This window comes from Cupressus sempervirens, chromosome 4 (genome assembly GCF_028749045.1).
Source record: "Cupressus sempervirens isolate cs-2001-9-10 chromosome 4, ASM2874904v1, whole genome shotgun sequence".
NCBI lineage: Eukaryota > Viridiplantae > Streptophyta > Pinopsida > Cupressales > Cupressaceae > Cupressus > Cupressus sempervirens.
The window spans coordinates 738153607-738160196 of record NC_143121.1 but is presented as its reverse complement, the minus strand read 5'-3'; positions in this window follow the sequence as shown (position 1 = coordinate 738160196).

The following is a 6590-nucleotide window of genomic DNA, read 5'->3' as shown; positions in this document are numbered from 1 at the left end:
TTGTATAGAAAAGAGACATTTGATCAAGAAGGATCAAGAAAAAAATTATTTAGAGGTGATCTGTTAGAAAGCAATCAAGTGCCAACTATAGGATCAAGGCTAAGACATTTTAACAGGTGATTTCAGTCAAAATCTCTTAACAGAGTAGTCCTAATAGGCTATATTGAAATCCTTTAATAGGGTGCTTAGTTGTGAGTTGAAGTCCTTTAGCAAGGCACACTTCTAACAAGGTGTTGAAATCCTCCAACAAGCTGAGACCTAATAGTCTATGTAAGCCTTTAACAAGGTAGAACTTTCATTGGGTAGATCATGTTTCATGGTCAAAACATTGTAACCTTCACTAGATACACTTTATTACTGCACTAGTGAAGATTTGTGGGTCTCATCCCCACCCCAATTTTACATTCTCACTTGGAGGGTTTCAAGGTAATTATATTTGATGTCATATGTGTGTGAATGTTTACTTGATTACATGTTTTAGATGTATATTCTTTACATGTTATTTCATTTTGTACATTGAATGCATGAGATGGATGTATGGTGGAATTTTTATGGGTCCAAGTTTAAACTATTGATTTACCCACCCCTTCCCACCCCTCATAAATTTACTTTTCCTATTGTAATTCCAACAAACTATTTTCTCCATAGCCACACATCATAAAATTTTACAATTAAACAAGTAGCATCCTCTATGCCAAGATAGAATAGAGTACTCCTAGTTTGATCACCCTTTCCAATCAGTTTTCCATCAATATCATATATCTTAGAAATCTTGTTTTTAAACTCATCCTTACATCCTAAATTATTCAATTGTGATACACGTAATAGACTATAGTTAAGTTCTTCCACATAGTAAGCATTTTCACATAGCATCTTTTCTATGAATTTGATAAAATCTTTTCCTTTTATCAAACATGGTGCATCATTACCAAATCTTACACTATTTCCATCATAACAATTCAAGGAAATGAACTTAACTTTTATCTCCAATCATATGATGTGAGCATCCACTATCAATGGTCTATTTGCCATTCTTGTTGACATAGGTCACAAGTGCAATTGCCTCATCTTCATCAGATTCATCCTTCATTACAACATACACCACTTCATTATCATGTTCATTAGATTCATCTTTTGTTTCCTCTTTAGCAATGTAGCAAGACTTCTTGCCTTTGTCTTTGTAATCTTTATTTTCTTCATCTCGTCTACTTTTGTATTTGCCACCACCTTTTTAGTTCTTCTTCTCTAGACATCTAGTAGTAATATGACCAACTTCATTGTAATTGAAACAAATGATAGGTAATTTACCTTTAAACTTTCCTTTACCTCTTGGAATCTCCTTGCCAATAGTGCTTCAATTTGTTCTACATCCTCCTCATTTGTGCCATTTTTGCTAGACACATACTTTGTCTTTTTATTCTTCTTCTTCTCATTAGGCTCCTTCAATGACAACTTCACTTTGAAAGTAGATTCAATATTTTCAAGTTTGTAATTGTCAAAGTTAGATTCTCAAAAGTAGCGAGTCTACCTACTAGATCTTCAAGAGATAGAGTATTCCCTAGTATACATCTCAGTTTTTGTATTGCAAAAACTCTAATAGCATATATGGGTAGTGTTCTTAAAACTTTTTTCAATACAGTATCATCATCTATTGTACTAGTAGCTCCTCTTATTGCATTAACAACATCTTTTTTCCTTGAGCAATATTTTCACCTTCTTGCATTCTCATATCATCAAACTTACCTTTGAAAATTTCAACTTTGGCTCTTATAACATTCTTGTCTCCTCCATAGATGGTGGTTAAAGCATCCCAAATTTTCTTTGCACTATCAAGACCTTTGATATCATCAAATTTAGCATAGCTTATGGTAGAGGTGATTTCCAACATTGCCTAGTTGTGTTCTTTCTTCTTTTTCATATCCTCGATAGTTAGGGCTCCAACAAGATCAACATGCTTAGTAGTAATGGTAGATTGTGCATAATCTTTAAGTCCTATAAGGTGTAGCTTCATCAAACTTTACCATGCAGGGAAGTTATGTCTATTAAGCTTGGGTACATCTCTTTTTGACATCTTGATCTTTGTGCTTCTAGTACCTTCAAAGTAATCCTTTTAAGAAGATGGCTCTTATACCAATTATTGAAATTCTTTACAATAACTAAGAGAGGGGGGGGGGGGGGGGGGATTGAATCAATTATCCAAGGTCTAGATGTATAAATAAAACTTTTCCCAGCTTAGTGAACCCATAAAACATTTATCATCATGCATGCATCCATAAGGTTATGCATTCACTTAAAACTTGTAGGTTATTGTCAAATCAATTTGCAAAAATATAAACATGAAACATAATAGATTCAACAACACATTTGAAACAATGATTTACATGGAAACTCAATTTGGGAAAAACTACCAGTAACATGCTACTCATTTTCACTCTTTTGAAGTGGTACCCTGTGAAAGGTGAACCTTGTTAAAGGTTACAATACACATTGTTAAATGTGACCTTGTTAAAAGATTTCAATCATATTATTAGAAGTGACTCTTGTTAGAATATTTTAGACCATCCACTTGGAATGTCACTTGGTTAAAGGATTTACAAATGACTGTTAGGTCAACCTTAATCCAAAGAATTTACCTTAGACTGATACTATTATTAGACAGTAACGATAAGGCTTTGATCTGATAACAACTTACAACTCTATTTGTAGATTACATATCTCTATTTTAGTCCTCCATTCTACTTGGCTTTCACACATTTCAGCTTTGATAGCTTGTTCACCCTTCAAGCATTCATACCCTTAAACCTTCTTGCTTAACATGCTAATGAAAAATTTTCACTTAGGTCACTTGATGAAGCAATGCCCTTGTAGACTCCTTGTCTTTCTTAGATTCTCACACATGACAACCTTTGCTTCTAACTAGCCATCATTATAATTAAAGAATTAGGATCTTTTTTCATTCATTCTCCATCATCCAATTTAGGGTTAGGACAAATTAGGTAGGATTCAATGAATCTACCCCTCATTCCATATCACTTCTAGAAACTTCTCGTTCAATCCTCTTTGAATTTTCCTGAAAATGGTTTACCATGAATTTTGTACTACCAGCTCATCAATCTTGTCTTCCACCTGGTTCACACAATCCAAAAAAAACCAACTTTTTGGCACAAATCCATTGAATTCACAATCTTTCTCATAATGTTGTCACTCGACATTAACTTGTTTTTGATGCTTGGCACACACTGTGTTGCTTGACATCCTTTGAAAAATCACTCAACATGAACTAAAGTTTAATAGTGCTCGACATCAAATAATATTTACTTGGCATACACTAAAATGAACTTTTACTTAGCTCCAACTAATTTTTGGCTTAGCTTGCACTAACTTTTCTCGGCACGTACTATCCATTCAATCAAGCTTGGCAAAAACTTTGTTTAACTTGTTCTTTTGAACATCCTTAGTGTAACCAACCTTTGTAGCCTTAAATAGATTATCAATGCACTATGATATCATTGCCCTAGCTGATTTTTGTATTCCTTTTCATATCATAACTCAACCTTTCCTCTAGGTGCTTTCGTTGCATCTTTTTGATCAAATCCTCTTCATCAATCAAACAAGTGATAGTACTTAAATCATATAAGAAGTTTTCTTACTAGCAAAAAGAAAGTTTGAGATCAATGACAAAATAATGATTGAAACAAATTTTTCACACTTGTATCAATCTATTTTCAACAAACAATTGGTGTTAGAGTGGAGTTAATTTAAGGAGTCCTAATAGCTTGAATAATATCACTATGAATATAAATTAGTTGTTGAAGAATCTAGAAGAAGTTATTGAGGAACTTGATGTAATCACTAAAGAAAGAGATAGTTTGAACAATAAATACAAAGGGGCAAAAGCTACCATTTAGAAGTTGAAATAGTATATTGCATCTACTATCTCAGAGAAAAATGAGTCAAATGATTAGATCAAAAACAATGATATGGTTTCTAAGCTTAAGAAGGAGAATAAAATCCTAAAGCATGAACTTGAGATCACCAATCTTAAGATGAGTTTGATGGAAGATGGAAAGAAATGTCAATTGAATTTGAGATTTGAAATCCAAAATCACTATGCTGACATCTCAAATTGAAACTACAAAATTATTATATATAGAACTTGAGAAGTACAATACTATTTTGAAAGGAGAGATTAGAAAACCAAAGAAACATATTGAGAAATTGCATTCTAGTACTGAAAATATTGACAAGCAAATCATGGCACAAAGACCTAGTTATGACAAGATTGGTATTGGTTACTATGAAGGAGAATCATGTAAGAGATTTGAAGCTATCAAGGAACTATATCTTTTGATTCAATACCAAGAACAACCACAAGGAGATATGAAAAAGGAAGAGCCTAAGAAAAGTGAAGAAGTACCTAAACAATGTGAATAACCACCTAAAGAAGTAAGAAGGAAATTAACTGGAAAAAAAATTCATGCAATGAAATTTTTCACATGAAGAAGGATTGTAAAGGTAAGTATACTAACCACATTGGAGGAGTATCCTAAGGATTGGAGAGTATTGACATGTTGCATTCATGACTGTGTTTGTCTACATTGATGTCGACATAGCATTGTTTCTGTAAAGACTAGTTGAGTACTAGAAAAAAATCTTGATGGTACAAATAATGGTTTGATTGTCTCGCAATCTACAGTTATGGAAATTTTTGGCATAGAATTATAATCACATGGTTAAGTGTAGAGAGTCTAAACCAAATATTTATAGAAGATGTACCTAATTTATAGAAAGTATTTTAGAGACGAAGTATTGGAAAAGTAGTTTTTGATGTTTGTTTGCTAGATTACATCTGAGATGCAGTAAGAAGATGTATAGTCAAGAAGTAATAGAGGATAGTTAGGTGATGATGTCAGTGATTGCAAAAGCCCTAGTATCGTACGTGTGAAGTTTTGTATAGATTGTGAGCTGATATTTCTATTATAATGATAATTAATTAATTATCTTATCATAATTAATTGAGAAAGCCTCAAGGCTAACCCAAGGAATTATTATGAAGATATGGTATAAAGGAAACATGTTTTCCTAGTTTTTGAAGTATGGTATTCATTGCAACAAGTGTGAAGTGTGAAAAGGATTAGAGTGCTTAATGAATGTGTTTAAGCAATCCAAGGGATTATTGGATGTGAGATTTTTGATCTAGTTACAAGATCAGAAGAAGTAGAAGTTTGGTTGACAAGATAGAGAAAGAGGAAGGTACAGTACAATATAATTCTATTATTTTGCAAGGAATAATACAAAGATCATTTGGACAATGGGTTCATTAGTCTTGCCCTTAAAATTGTTTGGGAAGTGGGTTTAGCTATCTTCTACAACTCCTAATAGGGTTGGAATCTCCTAGCAAGGACTCATATATAGTGAATGTATTCATAGACTCCTAACAGGGTCCATCCTCTAACAAGGAATATTTATATTAGTACATCATCTTGTGGGTACCATCCCCAGTAGAGTTTTTCCTCTAATCAAGGGTTTCCCTAGTTAACATATCTGATGTTATTTTGTATGAGTATCTTGTTGTGGTTTCAATTTATAAATTACTCATATGGTTAAGTTTGTTTAAGGTTGATAATTTTTATAAAAATTGGATAACTAATTCACCCCCCATCCCCTTCTTAGTTATATTAGTGGACTATATAATCTAACAATTGGTACCAAAGAATTGATCCTTGAAAGATAAGCTTAACAACTTTGGGAGATCAATGGAAAATGTTTTTAGAAAGGATAGTGATAGATTTGATGGGGCCAACTATGATAGTTGAAAGGAGAATATGAAGAATTGTACGATGTGCATGGGTCTAGGATATTGGATCTTGACAAAGAGTAAGAAGAAAATCATTGAAGAAGTAAAGCTAGAAGGATGCAACAAAGAAGAAAAGGATCTATTCATGTGTAACATGAGAGAAAGAGAAACTTTACTAACAACTCTTCCAAAGAATGAATATAGTTAGGTAAAGTCACTTGAAACTTCTTATGAATTTGGAAAGCATTAGAATCTACTTTTTAAGGTGATGATCATGCAAAGAGGATGAGATTACAAAATTGGATATGTGCATTTTAAGAGGCTAAAATGATGGAAGATGAATCTATAAGAGGTTATATTGGAAGAGTATCAGAAATTATTGTAGGAATTTGATCTCATGGTAGAACTAGGGAAGATGATGAAGGTATATGAAAGATCTTGAAGAATTTGATACCACCATTCAAGAAAGTAGCTTGGATGATTTAGCTAGTAATGCCCTGCACTAAGGATTTTATAAAGGAAATGTTACTTGGAAAATTAGAATCAGCCAAAGTAGATCTAAGACAGTATGGAGATCTAGAAATATTCAAAATAGCTTTCAGTGCCATAAACATTTGACCTAATCTCACAAGGAGTAGAAGCACACGAGGAGGTTTTGTTGGTAACAAAAGATCTAATGAAGACAAGAAGATTGAGGAAGGAATAGCCCTTCTTGTGAAAAGAGAAAATGATGGTAAGAAAATATTTAAATGTTGGACTTGTGATGAATTTGGTCATTATACATCTAAATGTC